Source organism: Lampetra planeri, chromosome 40 (genome assembly GCF_965212315.1).
Source record: "Lampetra planeri chromosome 40, kcLamPlan1.2.h2, whole genome shotgun sequence".
Taxonomy (NCBI): Eukaryota; Metazoa; Chordata; class Hyperoartia; order Petromyzontiformes; family Petromyzontidae; genus Lampetra; species Lampetra planeri.
In genome coordinates, this window is record NC_136146.1 from 2560104 (window position 1) to 2579206 (window position 19103).

Consider the following 19103-nt stretch of genomic DNA (forward strand, 5'->3'; position numbering starts at 1 on the left):
TTGGTTGAACGGGCGATAGAATCTGGTGGGGGGGTGCTCACCGGTTTGGCACCCCATCCCCCCTTCTAGCAGATGTCTAAAATAGGGCGGGGCTACTGTATATAGGAGCCCATTCATTGGTCGAGAGCGTGGCCGCTCGAACATGATTGGTCAGATTGACGCCGCCGGTGGAACGTGAGTGATAGTGGGTGGGGATGGTGCTAAGAAGGGTGATTGACGGGAGGGGAATGAGGGGTATATTGAGGGGAGGGGGGAATTGAGGGGAAGGGAATGAGGGGCATATTGAGGGGAGGGGGATGATGGGGGGTTAAGGGGAGGGGGGAATTGAGGGGAGGGGGGAATTGAGGGGAGGGGGGAATTGAGGGGAGGGGGGAATTGAGGGGGAAGGGGAATTGAAGGGAGGGGTATGAGGGGGGGAATTGAAGGGGGGGGGGGGCTTTGGGGATGGTTGAGGGGAGGGGGATATTGACGGGAGGGGGATGATGGGGGGTTAAGGGGAGGGGGGAATTGAGGGGAGGGGGGAATTGAGGGGAGGGGGATATTAAGGGGAGGGGTATGAGGGGGGGAATTGAAGGGGGGCTTTGGGGGTAGTTGAGGGAATGGGGGTATTGATGGGAGGGGGATGATGGGGGGATTGCCTGGTGGGGGTGTGTGAGGGATGGAGGGGAGGGGGTAGGTGGGGGGTGTGTTGAGGGATGGAGGGGAGGGGGTCACACGTAACTCGAGCCATCTAAGGATTCTCCGATTTCACTCCTTGGCCCGCGATTCATTCTTGCATCGATTTCGACCGCCATAAACCACTTATTTTTACGATTCTATAACGTTACATGCGATGTGCTCACATAGATCGGACGTGTCCGTGGATGTTATTAAATCGCCATGCATACACTATCGATTCGATGGCCAGAGCAATATAAACACCAGAGGAATCGATTAATGAATCAATTCAGTTGAGAAGTCGCTTCACGAATCAGTTTTTTCCACCTCTGCCCCCCCCCCCATCAACTATAACGGAAAAGGCGTGGCTAAAAGAACATTTATTGTATACAGTATTTGATTTATATGTTTATATTTGCTACGAGTTCACTAATAAATAACCGTAGCTGTTCGTATACATTCTGCAATAAATGAAATGCTATGCCAATTTGTAAAATGACTTTTGTAAATTTGTAAATGACGTCATATCCGCTAATGGTTGCGCATTACATCACGAGTTATAATTTACGTGATGACGTCAGCAGCCGTAGCACGTGCGTCATTCTCGATCCACTGCTAGGTGAAGAATTCCCTTTCCCGGTGCCTAAGCCATCCACAATTGTCTTGAATACAATGCAACAATATTGCGCAATTGTTTCCAAAATAAAACCTGTACAGCGAATCCAAGTATGTCCATTCATACATTGCAATCGTACATTAATGACAATATGCTGTACCTCGTACCAGAATAGTATTAACACGCAGCATTGCATCTACTGCAGTCATAAATGTGGACTTTTTAAATTTCACTAACGTTGATACGTTACTGTTTATCAATGAAATCGTTGACATTAAAAAGAACACATTTTGCAATGCATATACCTATTATAATCACCCAGGAATGTCCTTAACGCTCGTGACGTCACTCCACATTGACCAGCCCCCCTCATTAATAATCATGAGCGGGTGACGTCACTCAACATCGAACAGCCCCCCTCATTAATAATCATGAGCAGGTGACGTCCTCCAAATGGTCACCCCCCCCCCCCTCCTCATTAATAATCATGAGCAGGTGACGTCACTCCACATCGAACAACCACCTTCATTAATAATCATTACAAGGTGACGTCCTCCAAACTGACACCCCTACCATTCAATATAATTAGCGGGTGACGTCACTCCACATTGGGGGGGGGGTGGCGAGGCGCCTCCTCCCCCCTCCTCGGCGTCCACTCACAACCCTCACGTCACGTGATCTCCATAACGATGTTGAGACATCAAAGTAAAAAGGACGTCATGATGAACAAGGGATTATAACCTTTACATGAACTAAGTCTGTGTCACGCGCCCTTACAAATTGCACACGCATTGATGCAATGAATATCACGGCCTGCTTTTCGCTTGCAAGTTTCAGATTTACTGCAATGCACCCGTCCTTGGACGGACAAAAAGCGAGTTACCCTATAAGTAACAAGTACTTTTAATATATAATTCGATAACATTTTATATTACCACTTTGATAAACATACAAATATATGGGGTGGATAACATAGATAAGTATAATTTTAGATGCTTTTCTTCATCATCATCATTAGTATTGCTCTTATTTACTCAGAAAAGGCTCACTGAGTCTGAAGACTCGTATTCAGGAGGTGGGCCGTGGGGAGAGTTTTACTACCAGGGAACGATATTGCTGCTGGGTATTTGCAATTGTTTAATGCAATTGGATGTTTGACCAGTACCAACGACTATACCTTGTTTTTAGCAATGGAAAATTACGCAATAAAATAACCCGAATCAGCACATCGTCGTTAAGTCAGTGCGTTTAAATTATTCAATTTGGAGTTTAGTTTGCCAAATAACTCCTTCAAAACCTCAACTTGCCAACATTCCAATACTGTAGCAGGACCCTCCTGAAAATAAATACTTGACACGCAATGTGGTTTTCCTGAGTAAATACTGTCACTGGCTTCCACTGATTTAATGTCATCCCTTGAACATTTGTACGTACGTATTTTGAACATTTGCACCGTGCAAAGCCAACCGTGCTTATCGGAGGTGCATCCTACATGAACCCTTCACGGCAAATATGGAACGTTGGACCAACGATTCTCCAATGGATCGAGTTGCATGCCAACGTTGACCCGTCGCATGTTTACAGGTTGCTGCAAATCTGAGTGTGTCCATTAGTCTCCCTTTGCAAGACTGACGTGCTGTTATAGGCACACCACCTGGTTATGAATCAATATAATATTTGACTGATGCGTGTCTTCTATTAACTGTCATCCTATGATTAGTTGTGTCCATCAGTTGTCATTACTTACAGCTTCATGTCATACGAAGCTTATACATGTCTCTTGAATGTCCTCATGATATGTTGGTGGCCGGCTTTTAATCTGACACGCAGGTTTTGTCTTCTTGTCAAGACACGACGCGCCCGAATCTGTCAATTCTCCATGAATGTGTCTGAACGCAGGGCCAGCATAGCCGAGAACCTGGGTTTGATGGGGAATTTCAGCCACTCTTGCTTAAATGATGTTATCAAGTATAGCAAGTTGATAATCTCCACCCGGTCATCATTGACTGCTAAAAAATGAATAAAATATTATTGTATTTTGCATTTGGTATTTCACTTCATTTGACTTATTCCAACTCCGAGGGTTTATTGACATTATAGCAGAGCACTTGAAAAGGCTACATCAATTACTGCACTGGCTCTGTGATGTGGTCTTCCAAAGGTTTTTCTAAAACACTCCTTTTTTTTTCTGCAAAAGTTCATCTTGCATATATCAGACCGCTATTTTCAAATCTACAGTAATTAGAACCATAATAGAGGGTTTTTTTCTGGGTTAGATCGCATAAATATAAATTCACATTCGCTATCAAATAATAATGGCGTTGTGGTTGTTCTTTGTTCTTTGCACCTGCAATTATAAATAGTACTTCTGACAGTTTCCCTACAATAGTCGTGCTTTTAAATGTTCCTTGTATTTATCATGGAACTGATTTCGTGCAATTTATTTTCATCTTGTGATGTGATGATGACATTCGCTAGCAAATTAAGATGTCAGAGTATTTAACCATTTTCTGTGCTTAATAGTCCAATAATAGCCACTTAAAATGGAAAAGCACAACAATTAAGTACAATTGCAGTTTTACAATGCTAAAACGTTGCCTACATTGTGTGCATTTAATGGTTGCTTACAATTCTGAAAACTCCCATGTGAATTGAGTCTGTTTTCTCAACGATCAGTTCACTGTGAAATTCAATATTGCAATGTTAATCGGACCATTGGTTTAGATGTTATATTCAGTTGATGCAATTCGACATCGTGACTCAGCTGTTATTCACATTGATGTAGTACACATTGTTTTGCTATTAATATAAATAGAAAATTACTGTTAAAGCACTGTCATTTATCAAATATAATGAGACACATTCTATTCCTTTGGCCTGTTATTTACTCCTAACATGTCCTCTAAAATAGTGTTGAAGGTTTGCTCTAAGTTGCTGTGACCTGGTTGCAACAATCAGAAAAAAACTGACAACTTATGTGAATTAAGACCAAATTTAGTTTTATACAAATTTGGGCCGAAAAATAAATAAAAACCTTAAGACATCTGGAATCTATATTAAATGCCCCAATGGGATTAATACAACTATCGGAATCACGTTGGAATATTTATATTTATACACTTAACAAATCCCCATGACAACACGGTATGTTACTGTAGTGGTGAATTAGAAAATGTACGTGAACTATTATTATTACATTGGTATTTACATATATACGTGTTACTACCCAACCGAAATACATCCATTAACTTCTTTATGAATGCAGTCTGATACTGCTGTATTATTATTATCATCATTAATCATTGCCACAGCCCTTAGACAATCCACTACCAGATGAATATCTCCCCATAATCTCTCATTTACGTGGTTTGTTGGACCATATTTCATTGCAGTGGTCAATGCGTGTCAGTAAAGGGAGGGTACCCAAGACTGGTTGACTCATACCTGTCTACCCATACGGTTTACCCGAATTCTTGTACTACAGGGAAACTGCGTTTGTAGGTCCATTTGGCGTACAACCGTCTCAATGCGGGCAAAAACATGTTATGGTCTATTTGTGTTTCTCCCTTGTGATGGGACTTTGTAGGATGAACGTTGAGATGTATAAGGGCACGGGGTGACCAATAAGGTCTGAATTGGTCTGTAATAATGTAGGCACTGACATTAAGGGGTTCACAGGTATGTTTACTTATCACTTCCCAGTCGATGTCAGCTGTGGCCCGAGAATCAAACTGATGGAGCCAGGTTCAAAACGCAGCGCGCTACAAACGGCGGCCACTTCTCTCCCCCTCATGTATTAAGCTCTGAAACACAGTCTTCGTGGCTTTGCATATCGCGCCTATTGCAACTCTACGCGCGATAAGCGTTCACGCAATTGTTTGTAAGTGCAGACATTAATAATAATAATCGTCGGTGTTTCGCAAAGCATCATTCATTGCAAACTGCATCTCACAACTGCACAATATCCCGACATACGGACGTGCGCAAATATTAAGATGTTTTTCAGCCAATTAATGAGTGTTAATACTGGTAGGAACCTCCTGGTTACACCAGCCCAACAGGGGATTATTGTGTCCGTCCGTCGTGCAGGGAAGGGCTGGGTGGGGAGGGAGGGGCTGGGTGGGGAGGGGAGAGTAGGGAGGGGCTGGGTGGGGAGGGTGGGGCTGGGTGGGGGGTGGGAGGGGAGGGGAGGGGCTGGGTGGGGAGGGTGGGGCTGGGTGGAGAGGGGAGGGTGGGGAGGGGCTGGGTGGGGAGGGTGGGGCTGGGTGGGGGGTGGGAGGGGAGGGGAGGGGCTGGTCACCCCGTGGTGCCCTTATAAAACTCAACGTTTAACCTACTCACGCCGGCTTGTGCCCGCCCTCACAGTCGGGCATATTTGCGGAATACACCACGCCGCCGTTGACCCTGGCCATTGACCGAGCAACCCAACGTTCCTACCAGCTCCCTCCGCAGGAATGTGTTTACACCTTGTGGGAAGAAACCGGACCGCCTGGAGAAACCCCACAAGAGCCAGGGGCAACACTATGGGCATTCAAACCTATTTTTGAAGTCCACGTATGTATTGTTTTAATTAATAGGTCCTGAGCAACCTGCATTTCATGAAATCCCAGGAGCACTTCCACACACTTTGTGTTTGCAATGGTTATTTTTAGGCCACAATTGGGCATTCTTTCAGCGAGTGCACGTGACAGTGTAGGTCAGGAGGGGTTGCGATCTTGCACAGCGAAGTTTCAGCATTTTGCGACTCCAATAAACTTTTAATCACGTGAACGCCCACTGCGACACACATTCGTTTCTTAAAGACCTGAGGGTTAAAATTAGTTTATAATCAGGGTTGTAATGATTTGCTACCATCGCGATTCAATGAAGTGTCACAAATCAGCGTGGTGATTTTATTAAATAATTAATAATCGGTCCCTTGCTTAACACAGTGGGAAGGCAACAGCCTGCAGTGGCCGGAAGTGTCATGTGAACCAATTACATACCACATTTATATACAAGAAAAAACATACGTTCATTATTACATGTATAACTAAATGCATAGATCTCGATAATCAATATAAAGTGATGAAATCATACATAATTGCACCCCTGTATACAATGCGCACTCAATAACATTGATTATCAATGTTTTCATTGCACGAGTCTACAATGGCTTAATGTTCAAATTGACGTAACACATTACCTAGCTTTTCATTGAGTGTGTTTTTTTTAACTGCCTGCTTTCCCTCGGTTGGACAGTCAACAACTGTGGATGCACCAATTCCAAACCGAAATATCTGTGACGATGTGATTCATGAACATTTCCACAACTCATGGTGATAAAGTGGCTCAAAGGCCGGAGAGCTTAGCTGGCATCAGTGAGATTCTGAGTGTAGTAAGATGTCTGTAAACGGGACATGAAGAGCTGCGACATCAACCCAAATGACTGGGAGAAAACTGCCGGTGACCGACTCAGCTGGCAGCAGGCTGTGAAAACAGGCCTCAGGAGAGGCGAGGACAAAAGACGCACCGCTTGGCAGACAAAAAGGGAGCGACGTAAAGAACAAGCAACAAACACCTCTAGAGCTGCCACCGCATTCACTTGCAATTTCTGTGGCAAGGATTGCCACTCAAGGATTGGCCTACTAAGTCATTCTAGGCGCTGCAAAACCTAGAGCTGACCTCGTAAGGCGCAAAATAAATTTCTCTCGAGACACAAAGGCCTATGAAGTTTAGTGAGGTGATGGTCTCATCCCAGTCACCAATAACAATACAAAAAACGCATTATGTGAAATATAGTTTTTGCATTTAACGCAGCAAATTTTCAACTCTGAAATTTCAAAATATTGGTTTGACTGCCAGGCGACGAGAATTCCTCTTCGCAGCATAGTGGGTGGGAAAGTGCTGATCCCTGGTGTAGACAAAGGCCCAATTGAAGGGATCTCAGAAGCTGTTCTGTAATGTCTCCTTCTGCGGACCATTCTCAACCACGGGGTGATGCAGTGTCCTGAAATGTCTCCTTCTGCGGACCATTCTCAACCACGGGGTGATGCAGTGTCCTGAAATTTGTACGAAATTATTGCTCAACACGTGACATGATGTTCATTGTACAATCGGAATAAGGTTGTCGTAAAAAAGGGCAAGAAAAAGTATTCCAAAGTTCATGCGTTGGTTCCAGACCACGGACTAAATTGATTTGTTTGTTCTCACATTTGCCAAGCAGTTTGACCTGGCTATGTGCCAGTTGGTGGTTTTGCATCTCGTCCCACAATGCCATTGAATTGTCCCCCGAGACAAACATGTTTTAAAATGTCAAAATAATTATTTTATTTTTCGATTTAAAGCTTTCGTGACTGCAGGGATTCATCTTCTTGGTTCTTTCGGTAAAGTCACGTAGAAGGGAAATAATAAAAGAATAAAAATAAAACATAATAAAATACAATTCTCACGACGTTTCGGCCACAATGAAAGTTCATTCAGACGCTGTCTTTCCGACAGACATGTTCTTCACCTGAGGACGGCTGCTTGCGTTGTGGCCGAAACGTCGTAAGAATTGTATTTTATTATGTTTTATTTTTATAATTTTATTATTTCCCTTCCATGTGACTTTACCGAAAGAACCAAGAAGAATTATTTTATTTTCAACAATGGCTCTGGCAGCGAGCTTGATGTTTCGAACTAACGTGGCCATGCGAACCTTTCAAACTCTCGCAAAGTGGGTTTCGCTGTGTGCAACTGAGTCCGTCTGAAAGCTGATGAGATGAAAAAAAAATCGTGTTCGTTTTAAGTCTCGGCTATATCATTTGGAAGATTATTAAATGTTATATAGTGCTCCTGTCCAAAGGACAAGATATCTCTCCAACCTAACAATACTGCTCGTCAAATAACCAAGTACCGAAAATCACATATTAGAAGCAAGTGCCTTAATGTCAGTGGTTACTACAGTATTGTAAATATGAAATAAAAGTCTGGGTCTGTTCTTTAATGTTAATTCATCAACGTGTCCTCACCATTACTGGTTTATCACTGTCACTGCTAGGATTTCATTTCTTAATTTGAATTCATTGCTTTCAGTTTTACCATGTGATTGTCAGCGAGACAACACGATTAAAGGGCAACACACAACCAAATGTTGCACAAACCGAAAAATAAATTGCTTTGAAATCAACTTGGGCTTTCAAATTTTGCAATCTTCATCTGAGGTTAATGTAATTGATGGAAACCATAGGTACGATACACTGTAAGAAATCGTTTCAGTACAGTAGTTTAACACATAGGCTTTCGCGACCAATATCATTCATAATCCAGGTTTGTTTTTGTGTTTGATGGCGTAAACATAATTGCGTCGTTAAACCCGCCACTACCCGACAGCAAATTAGTAAGGTGTGTCACGTAAACAGAACATGCCAATTCGTCACTAGTACAGCACATCGGTGTGTTGGAGAGAAAATACACAACATGTACGACGTTTCGCCAGCAATTACAACTAGCATCATCAGGGGATAGATGTGATGATGTCACTTGTGAGCCCTTCACGTGCGAAAGGGGGCGCGGGGACGTAATGAATCAATTCAGTACATATTCAATATGCATTCAATGTTGAGTACAGTAAATTGTTGTAGTCTTGGTTTTTGAAAAACTATCAGCTTCACTGTACTTACAAGCAAGGCCGTAACCATGGAGTCAACATTGGGGGAGAGCAAATCTTCCAGGGGGTCTAGGGGTCCCCCCAGAAAAAAACATCTAAATTTGAAAACGAATTTCCTGCCATTTCCTGCCTAAAATAAAAAAAAATCACTAACAATTAGGATGGACTTTTTATTCATTTTTTACAACAATGCTTAAAAGTGTATTGTATTACATTGCTCTGTTTTTTCTTTTATACCTTGTCTTGTTTCATTGTATGTAATGGCAGAGGTTAGGGATTAAGAAAGTACAACCATAACCACAATCATATAAACAGAAATGTATTTTATAGCAATATTTTGGAGGGGAGGGGCTGGGTGGAGAGGGTGGGGAGGGGCTGGGTGGGGAGGGTGGGGCTGGGTGGGGAGGGGAGGGTGGGGAGGGGCTGAGTGGGGAGGGGAGGGGCTGGGTGGGGAGGGTGGGGATTGGAGGGTGGGGCTGTGTGCGGGGTGGGAGGGGTGGGGCTGGGTGGGGAGGGGCTGGCCACCCCGTGGTGCCCTTATCAAACTCAACGTTTAACCTACTCACGCCGGCTTGTGCCCGCCCTCAGTCGGGCATATTTGCGGAATACACCACGCCGCCGTTGACCCTGGCCATTGACCGTGCAACCCAACGTTCCTACCAGCTCCCTCCGCAGGAATGTGTTTGACACCGGGCACAAGATTTGGGGTGCGTTTTGCTTTCTGGAGCTTCTTATCATCGCGAGAATGCGGTGCCCTAGCACAACCCTCACGAGAAGTCACACGGTGACAAAGAAAAAACCAGTCGTCTCAATACATTCCGAAGGAAATACACCGTGAATATGCCGAGCTGCACAGTCTAAGTTTGTGGTTGCGGATTAAGTCACGCACTGGATTCAAGCACTTGCGTTAATCGGAGTGACGTTTCTTTTGCTTCCTTGAACCGTACAATATGAGCTTTTAATTAAAATGTCTGTCACACGACAGCAGACTACTCGAGTGCATGTCCTTGGTAAACATGAATCCACTGTAATAAAAAAGAGTACCATAGTCACTAAATATGCCACGGTTTGATCAAGCAACGTATTTCCATGTAATACGTTCTGTAGTTTTTGCTTGTGAGCGTTTTTCTAAAATTCTCAACTGCGTGGCAAGGAGGGTAATCACACCCCAGTCACTGTGGGGCTTGTTGTGACGCATCTTTGAAAGATTAATCATTAAGTTCGGATTCGGCTTTCATAAAGTGCTATCCTAGTTCAAACTACTGCGTATAACTATATAATGAGCATATACAGTATTAATATAAGCCAATTATATATTAACTAGCCTTTTGCCCGTCCAAGGACGGGCGCATTGCAGTAAATGTGAAACTTGCAAGCGAAAAGCAGAGCGCGATATTCATTGCATCAATGCGTGTGCAATTTGTAAGGGCGCGGTGACACAGACTTAGTTAATTTAAAGGTTATAATCCCTTAGTTTTTTCGGTAAAGTCACGTAGGTAAAAAATGAAATTAAAATTAATAAAAATAATATAATAAAAATCACAACGTTTCGGAGGCAACACAAGTCTCCGAAACGTCGTGATTTTTATTATTTTATTTTTATTAATTTTAATTTCATTTTTTACCTACGTGACTTTACCAAAACAAACTAAGAGTATGAATCCTTGCAGTCACGAAAGCTTCAAATCTAGAATTTATAATCCTTTGTTCATCATGACATCCTTTTTACTTCAATGTCTCAATAGCGTTACGGAGATCGCGTGACGTGAGGGTTCTGCCGTTGTAGTGAGGGTTGTGAGTTGACGCCGAGGGGGGAGGAGGCGCCTCGCCCCCCCCCCCCCCCCATGTGGAGTGACGTCACCTTCTAATTTTATGAATGGGGAGGGGGGGGGTCCATTTAGAGGACGTCACCTTGTAATGATTATTAATGAGGGGGGCTGTTCGATGTGGAGTGACGTCACCTGCTATATGATTATTAATGAGGGGGGAGGGTGCTCCATGTGGAGTGACGTCACCTGCTCATGATTATTAATGAGGGGGGGGGGGGGTCAGGGACGTGCGGTCAGGGGAAGCAGAGCCTCACCTGTCATACTCCAATGAAAACAGCTGTTATGAAAAGTAGAAAAAAAGAATAATAAAATAAAATAAATATTGAGATTTTTCCACTGATCTGTGTTATAAATGTCATTTATGTACGATTCCAATCGTTGCGCTATCATTTGTGATAGCCAGGTCGCATCTGAAACAAGAGCTATATAGCTCAGTGGGCCTTACCTGGTAAAATACAAAAATTAGTTTTATTTACGATTGGCGTTAGCCGTGACTGTGAATTCAACCTAAATTGCTGGGGTCACGGCGTTGCATTTTCCACTGCAGTGCACTATCCACTGCGGCACAGCTCTGGAAGAAATTTCAGCACATTCCCAGTACCAGATCGAGGTACAAATAAATTTCTGCTGCCCGAACACAGAGGTCAATTTCTGGACCCTCCAGGTCAAACCTGGGCAGCTGGCGACCCTTGGTGTACCAGCTCTCAACTTGCTTGCAGTGCCACGCACACGCATGCACTATTTGGCTAATCGTCAGGGTGGTGCAGTGGTAACGCTTGCACCTCACAACAACAACGACCTAGGTTCGATTCCAGACTCGAGTCTGTGTGGAGATTGTATGTTCTCCCCCTGTTCTGCAAGCTTTGCGCAATTTTCTCCGGTTTCCCCACATAGTAAAAAAAGCATAAATTGTATCTGGTATTGGCCAAACATCCCAATGCAAGATAATTACTTGAAAATTACTAAATTTGGATTACTCATCCAGGACCCTCCTGAAAGAGAGTCTGGAGACTCATTGAGACCTAGAGTATGCAACCTTCATAACGATGATAACAAAATATCATAAACCCAACATCAAGGGCCATTCCTGCAAACAGCATTCGATGACCACGGCATCTGCGGCATATTACACGAGGGTAGCCCCTCTGGCTTTAGCCGTCTCACGAACGCGAAGAAGATTCCACGCTGCAGCACAGAATCATTAATGTGACCTTGTAAGTGTACAGGCAATGCCTTGGTCACAGAAAACATTCACAGCCGGATGAGTCTCACCCAGTGTGCCATGAGCACGGGTCCTTGACAGAGTTACTGTATCGACGTCCATGAGGATGCAGGGCATCTTTCCGGCTTGTCTGTAGCAATAGGGTTGAAGATTGAATACATACGTGGAATGTTGACGTGCTAGTTTTGTTTTGCCTCCTTCCTGCGGGGAATCTAAAGCCCCTGGCACAATGTCTAAAAAATACAAATCAATGAACACCTTCAGGCATTGTACAGCGAGGATGATAGCAGTAGTGCATCTTTGAAAATAATTTATTTCTTTCCACCTCATTTCACGTCGATCTACAACCAGGCTGAGCCTCTGCATGCAGCGTCTCTTTAAGTGCAATTCTTAACAGCGGATGGCTTTGGATAACACGCAAAATATCCCACATGACTGATCGGGCCGTCCAATGACCTTGCTCGAACGCTGCGCTAAATGTAGAATTTTCCCAAGTACGGCCGTCCCAGAGTTAAGTGCTGGTAAGTCTGAAAAGACAGATGGCCTTTTCTGTTGTGGAAAATGTCCAATTGTAAAAACAGGACGACGTCAATGTTGTGTGCTAAGATTCCGTAGAGTTCAATTTTAAATAAATAATACACGTCACGTCGTGGAAGTGGCTCAGCTGTGGCGTTTATGTTTACTTTGGCTCAAAATATTGCGCCAGCCTGCTGTGAATAGGCATCGTATCTTATAGGTCGTTTAGAGTTAAATAAATATCCATAGTCATCCTTCATTTTACACGCTTTTCACAACCAATATCATGACTCATACTTGTGTAGTGTGGTGTTTATTCACGAGGAAAAACTTCGTCTTTCTCTCCTGTGTCACTTTATTCACAGCATCCCACACGGACGCTCCTCTTGTTCATCACCACGCTCTCCCGTCGCGAACTCTTCCTCTCTTCCTCCGCTAGCCTGTTACTCCCCGCTCTCCTAGCCTGTCACGGACTCTCTCTCTCTCTCTCTGTATACTCTGCTAGCTTCTCACCCCGCTAGCCTATCACGCTCAGACTAAAGATTCCGCTAGCCTCTCCACTGCTAGCCTGTCCACACCCGCACCTCCAACCTCGCCCGCTACCCCCAGCGGGGGTTCAGCCAACACCGCTGGGTTAGGACGAGGTGTGGAGGGGGAGGTCCCGGACTTCACTTGAATCTCTTTCACTGCTTCATCTCCAACCAACTCAACCCCAACTGCCTCACGCGTTCCCCTTTCATCCCCCTCCTCCTTAAGTGCCCTCAGATGGCCCTCATCAAGCCGGCGTCCTTCCGGCGTCTCTCGCACGTGTTCTGCCCCTTATCGCCACTATCTCTCGCCTCCGTGGCGCCTACCCCGCGTTTGCATTTGCAGCCAGCCAATCACTGCCTCTTTCACCAATTGCTGGCGTCTCTCTGTCTGCTGCCACCCAGGCCACCCGCCTGCACCTGCTCGTCCTGAGCTGGCCTCACTGTTTGCAACTCCGTACGTGCATGCAACTGCTGTTTGCGAACCCTGCGCGCGTTACGCCACTACACTTGTTTTATTTTGGGTCAGATCGTACAGATATAGTGCGATTTAATGTTTTTAATAATTCTCCACCACCAGACAGAGCCAATCAATTCAAGTTGGTACGTGGGCAAATATGCTAATTTATAGTTTTTTAAGCGAATCGGAATGTTAAAGCGCAAGCAAAACGTCATCATTGTTGCATGACGTTTCGCTGGAGATTACACCGGGCATCATGAGGAGCTCTCACATCCTTATCTTCATGTAAAAAAATATACAGGATCGCCAAATGGCCTTCCAGGGATTGTGTTAATTAAGGGAATATATCATGAAGACAATTATGGACCAGTTCAGACCTTCTGGGTCTCATTAGAATCAGAAATGGTGCTGCTGGTTGATCAGATGTTCATGATCAAAGCATTCCCTATAAATGATGAGACCATGTCAAAGCAAATCATCTCTGTGTACTGTATATGGTATGAACAAAACTCATTATGAGCTGTACTGGAATATTCCATATAATCACGTAAACAAATCGACGTCCATTCTCTGATGTGGAGAGATACTAACACGAGGTTCAATTAATTGCATTACTAAATTAATTGCATTACTAACGCTCCACTACTCCGAATAATCATTTTGTATACGAAAAACAAATTTGCAACGACAGGGCAACCGTGGTTTCGAGGGCACGTGCACTCACCAATAATGTGTAATAACCCAGCAGTAGCTCTATTTTTGTTCAAATGCCTCTGCTGATGAGATTTAGATTGTCAATAAAAAAAAACCGGTCCAGAATTTTCCTGCTTGAACAAATGTACACCGAAGGTTCTTCCATCAATACACTGCTGGATGAGGGGGGGGGGGCTCTTTCACGCGACAAGGATCGTGAGGGTTATGTGGCCATACTTGATCACTGCTCAGTGCGGGTTTATGAAGGCGGGGGAGGCACAGGCGTTTGATCATAGTACAGTACAATTGATTTTGCTTCACCGCTCTCTGCTGACAGCAGCAGCATACGCCTGTTGCATGCGTCGTGGTCGCCCATGCAAGATCTGTCCACAGCTTCTGGAGTCTAACCTCGTTAGCGTCTGGCGAGGTCACGTGCGTTCCCCGGTGATTTGGGTTCATAGGCCCACCGACTTGTATCGGTAAAGGTGCAACCCTGCAATTGCCTGCTCACGCCACTGCTGTTGGAAGATCATCCACGAGAGGGAGCTCTAGAGAGTCCCACCGCTTGGTATTTTGGACGACTCTTTCACACTGGCCAAACACGTGGGCATCAGAATGATTTATTTATCCGATGAGCTGTTTGAAGTTTGAAGTTCTTTTACACAGATGTCCAGTGGACGATAACTGACACGCCGTACCCACCACATGGAACCTCTCTGCCGTTCGACTTAGGTGTCCTTACCTATCCTGCTGAGTGGACAGAATGAGGTGAGGGGGCAGGGGTGGACATTCACGACACTTGCCCCATTGTTTCAACCGCCGCCGCACCGGGAAATCAAATACATTCCAGATGTGTATTCTTTGGGTCTTTCGGTAAAACCACGTAGATAGAAAAAATAATAAAAATAAAAACAATATCACGACGTTTCGATCGCAACACAAGCAATCGTCGTCAGGTGAAAAAATATAGCGGGAGAGCTGCTGAGGCAGGATGTTATAAAGGTTTGAGATGAGTGTAGCCCAAGGGTAAATGGGCGGGGCTCGAGATGAAATTTGCATGTCAATGTAAGATCAGAGAGCTGAGCCATACCCACGACGACGACGCTGTGGGGGTTGCCATTGTATTGTGTGAGTTTAGCATGTCAATGTGATAAATTTGCATGTAAATGTAAAATCGGATAGAGCTCGGCAAGACAGCGTCTCATTCAGATGCTGTCTTTCCGACAGACCTGTTCTTCACCTGAGGACGGCTGCTTGCGTTGTGGCCGAAACGTCTCATTCAGACGCTGTCTTTCTGACAGACCTGTTTTTCACCTGAGGACGGCTGCTTGCGTTGTGGCCGAAACGTCTCATTCAGACGCTGTCTTTCCGACAGACCTGTTTTTCACCTGAGGGCGGCTGCTTGCGTTGTGGCCGAAACGTCGTGAGAATTATTTTATTATGTTTTATTTGTATTATTTTATTATTTCCCTTCTACGTGACTTTCACGAGAAATGTAAACAAGTTGCTAAATGTCGTTGCGTAACTGCTTCTCGCTTGGATAAGCAATAGCCACCCCGACAGCCTCATCGTCGTGGGTATGGCTCAGCTCTCTGATCTTACATTTACATGCAAATTTCATCTCGAGCCCCGCCCATTTACCCTTGGGCTACACCCATCTCAAACCTTCATAACATCCTGCCTCAGCAGCTCTCCCGCTATATTTTTTCACCTGATGACGATTGCTTGTGTTGCGATCGAAACGTCGTGATATTGTTATTATTTTTTTATTATTTTTCCATCTACGTGTTTACCGAAGAACCCAAATAATATGAATCCCTGCAGTCACGAAAGCTTTAAGCCAAGATTCCAGATGCGCTTAAGTCGTCTGAGATGCTATCTCCCGGTCTGTTTCGCACGGTCGCACCTCGAAGCTATTTATATCTCGCGGTCTCCTTTAGCCCCAATCGCATCACCTTCACGCTCACCGTCTCGAACGCTTCACGCTGTAGGGACTGCACCGTCTTCGCAAAATGCAGCCGCTACAGCTCTGCTTGTTTACCTGGTTACACCGTGACGACAACGACATTGAAGACAAGCAATTTGCGGAAACCAAAACGTCACTGCTCTAATGAAATTGAAATAAATCGTGGTATGTAAATGAAAGCGTTTTCATGAAGAAAAAAAAATCGATTTAAACCGCGTTTTAAATAAGTGATTTGTTCTTTTGAAAACAAATCTCATGGTTGTTGTCAAGGGGGGCCCCAAATCGTAGCTTTGGCCACGGGGGGGGGGGGGGGGGTCAAGGCACTCCCTGTCTGCCGCCACGCTCGTTGCGCTCCTGGCAACGAGGAGGCTTCAACAGCTCACAGCCATTGGGTCCCGCGCTGCGGCGAGTATCATGGGAGTGGGGGCAGGTCACGGGAATAAACAACAACAACAACAACAAAACCGATAATTGTTTTTTTACCCTTCTATCTGGCAACAAAACTGACACCTTTTTTACAAGGAGTCATGTTTGCATAGACCACAATACCTGCAGCCATAATGCAAACAAAAGGGGTCATCTGGTCCAACCCATGTGAGACTAGGCTCTAAGGAAAGCTGTCTCGGGTGTGGACCAATCAACTTCAAGGACAGTGCATATATTATCAAAGTTATGTTTTTTGTTTGCATTATGGCTGCAGGTATTGTGGTCTATGCAAACATGACTCCTTGTAAAAAAGGTGTCAGTTTTGTTGCCAGATAGAAGGGTAAAAAACCAATTATCATATTTTTTACTGCCAAATGAGGTTCCAATGGAACAACAAAACCCCCGTCTCACGCTCATTACGCACGACACGCAACGCGCACGTTTCACGCCACGCGTTCTCAAGTCGCTGCGGCTGGTCAATAGAGAATGAGCGAGGACGTAACAGCGACGACAGGATCATGGAGATGAGGCTTGCATAGCTAGCCCCAGCGCCGTGCATACAGATGACTCGTGCTCTGTCGGTGGATTGATGGGACTCGGAGATCGATAACGCAAAGGGGGCCATTGAACAATGCATCACGGCACAAAGCCTTGACATGGCAATGGAACGGTGGCCGTAAAGGCTGCAAGCGGTGTAATATGACAGCGCGCCATGGATTTTAAACTGGGACCGGGATGTAAACAAGTATAACCCGTAAAAACAAAGTTTTTCACTATAAATCCTTTATATGCGTGGCGGCTAGAGTCCTCTCGTCCTCTGGCTTGAGATGGCTGCCACATATGGGTCAGATGGTTGCATTGCACCATTAAGCAATTGGTAATTAAATATATTTTTGTCCTAAAAGTGTAACATTTTGGAAAAAAAATTTCACAAACATTAATTGTCACGCACAACGAGTCTGTGTGGAAAATGTCAGCTCGATTGGATCACGGGAAGTGGGTTAAAAAACGACCGAAAGATTTTCACGGTCGTAAGCAAGCAAGCGAACTTAATATAAAGGATTAAAAAAAAAACACGTTGCGTTTGTCGCACGCCGCGCGATGACAGAGAGCGTGTGTTGGGCTCGTCTGCTCCGTGGGTAACCCTCGATGGCTACGACCACGGCGGTTCAAATCAGTGGCACAAAAAACAGTGTCGTGCTGCCGCCGGGGGACGCAAGTCAATTTAGCAGAATATACAAGTAGGAGCGTTCCATGTACATAATGTATAACGACCTATATTCTTTAAAAAAAATTATCTTGGGCAGGGGACGCATCGCTTGAAAGGAGGTATGATGGCCCATGAATGGAAGTGACGCGGTGGAACGATGGAATGGCATCCGGAGGAGGAAAAACGCCGGGGCAGAGGATGGCTGCTGTGGAGGTGCAGCGATGGGATGCAGAGATGCAGCGATCGGATGCAGCGATGAGATGCAGCGCATTGGGGGCTGAATCCAGATGGATCGTCGCATCATCGCGAGACCGTGCAGGAATGCGGTGCGGCTTCGCCTGGGGGAATGCCTTTCATCCAGCAGTGGATAGAGCACGTATGATAATGATCACGACTGTGCATATAGATATAAAACAAGACATGAAATAAAAATAGGTGCTTTTAAATCATTTTCACATTGTAAATGTCAAGAGTATTTAAATCCTGTCATAGTTTACAGGCACATGTGCACATACAGCATGTGTATGAATTTATTGTACATTACACTGTACACATTTTGCAAATGTTTGCAAATGATCATCTTTCACAAAACATTTGACAGGTTATGACGGCACTAATGCATTTCAGCGTAAAGTTTCACGATGTAAATGTGTGCTTACTGTGAATTGTCTCGCTGAATGCTGGCATATCACAAATGTGGCATGAACGTGTCTGTTGGAAAATACTGGACTCGTATGTGGACAATATCATTGGTGGTATGAATGTATAAATAAGTATACAATTGTGAATGCAATTTCTCCTCGAGATTTTTTTCATTTATTGAATTAAAAAAAAGTATTGCTCTCTTATTCATCAACATTATAGGTCCACAGCAGGAACAGTGAACTTCCGAGCTAAAACAAACGGCTCGCTCTTGCCAACATTCACAGGTACACGATGGGCGCAGTCCTGACTCGAGATGGTACTGCTGTGAAATAAAGAAAAAATGTCTCCCAACGCACGGTTAAATAATAAAAAAAAACTCTTCAGTGTAATGAATGGTGGGTGTTACAACAGGAACAGATGCATACAATTATGCCCACTCTGTACTGCCAAGTGTTTTTTTTTCTTGACAATGACAACGCCTATTCGTTACTGAACAAGCAATAAACAAGGCTGAAACATGCAAATCGCCACTCCGCACAAATGTTTAAACGAAAAATCACTCAACTGTAGAATGTTATCAAAAGCACAAAGCTGAACCACGCAATAATAACACAACCGATTTGAGCAATTTCCATAGAAAATTGTCTACATATGCTGTATATGTAATATTAAGTCTTCTTGGTTCTTTCGGTAAAGTCACGTAGAA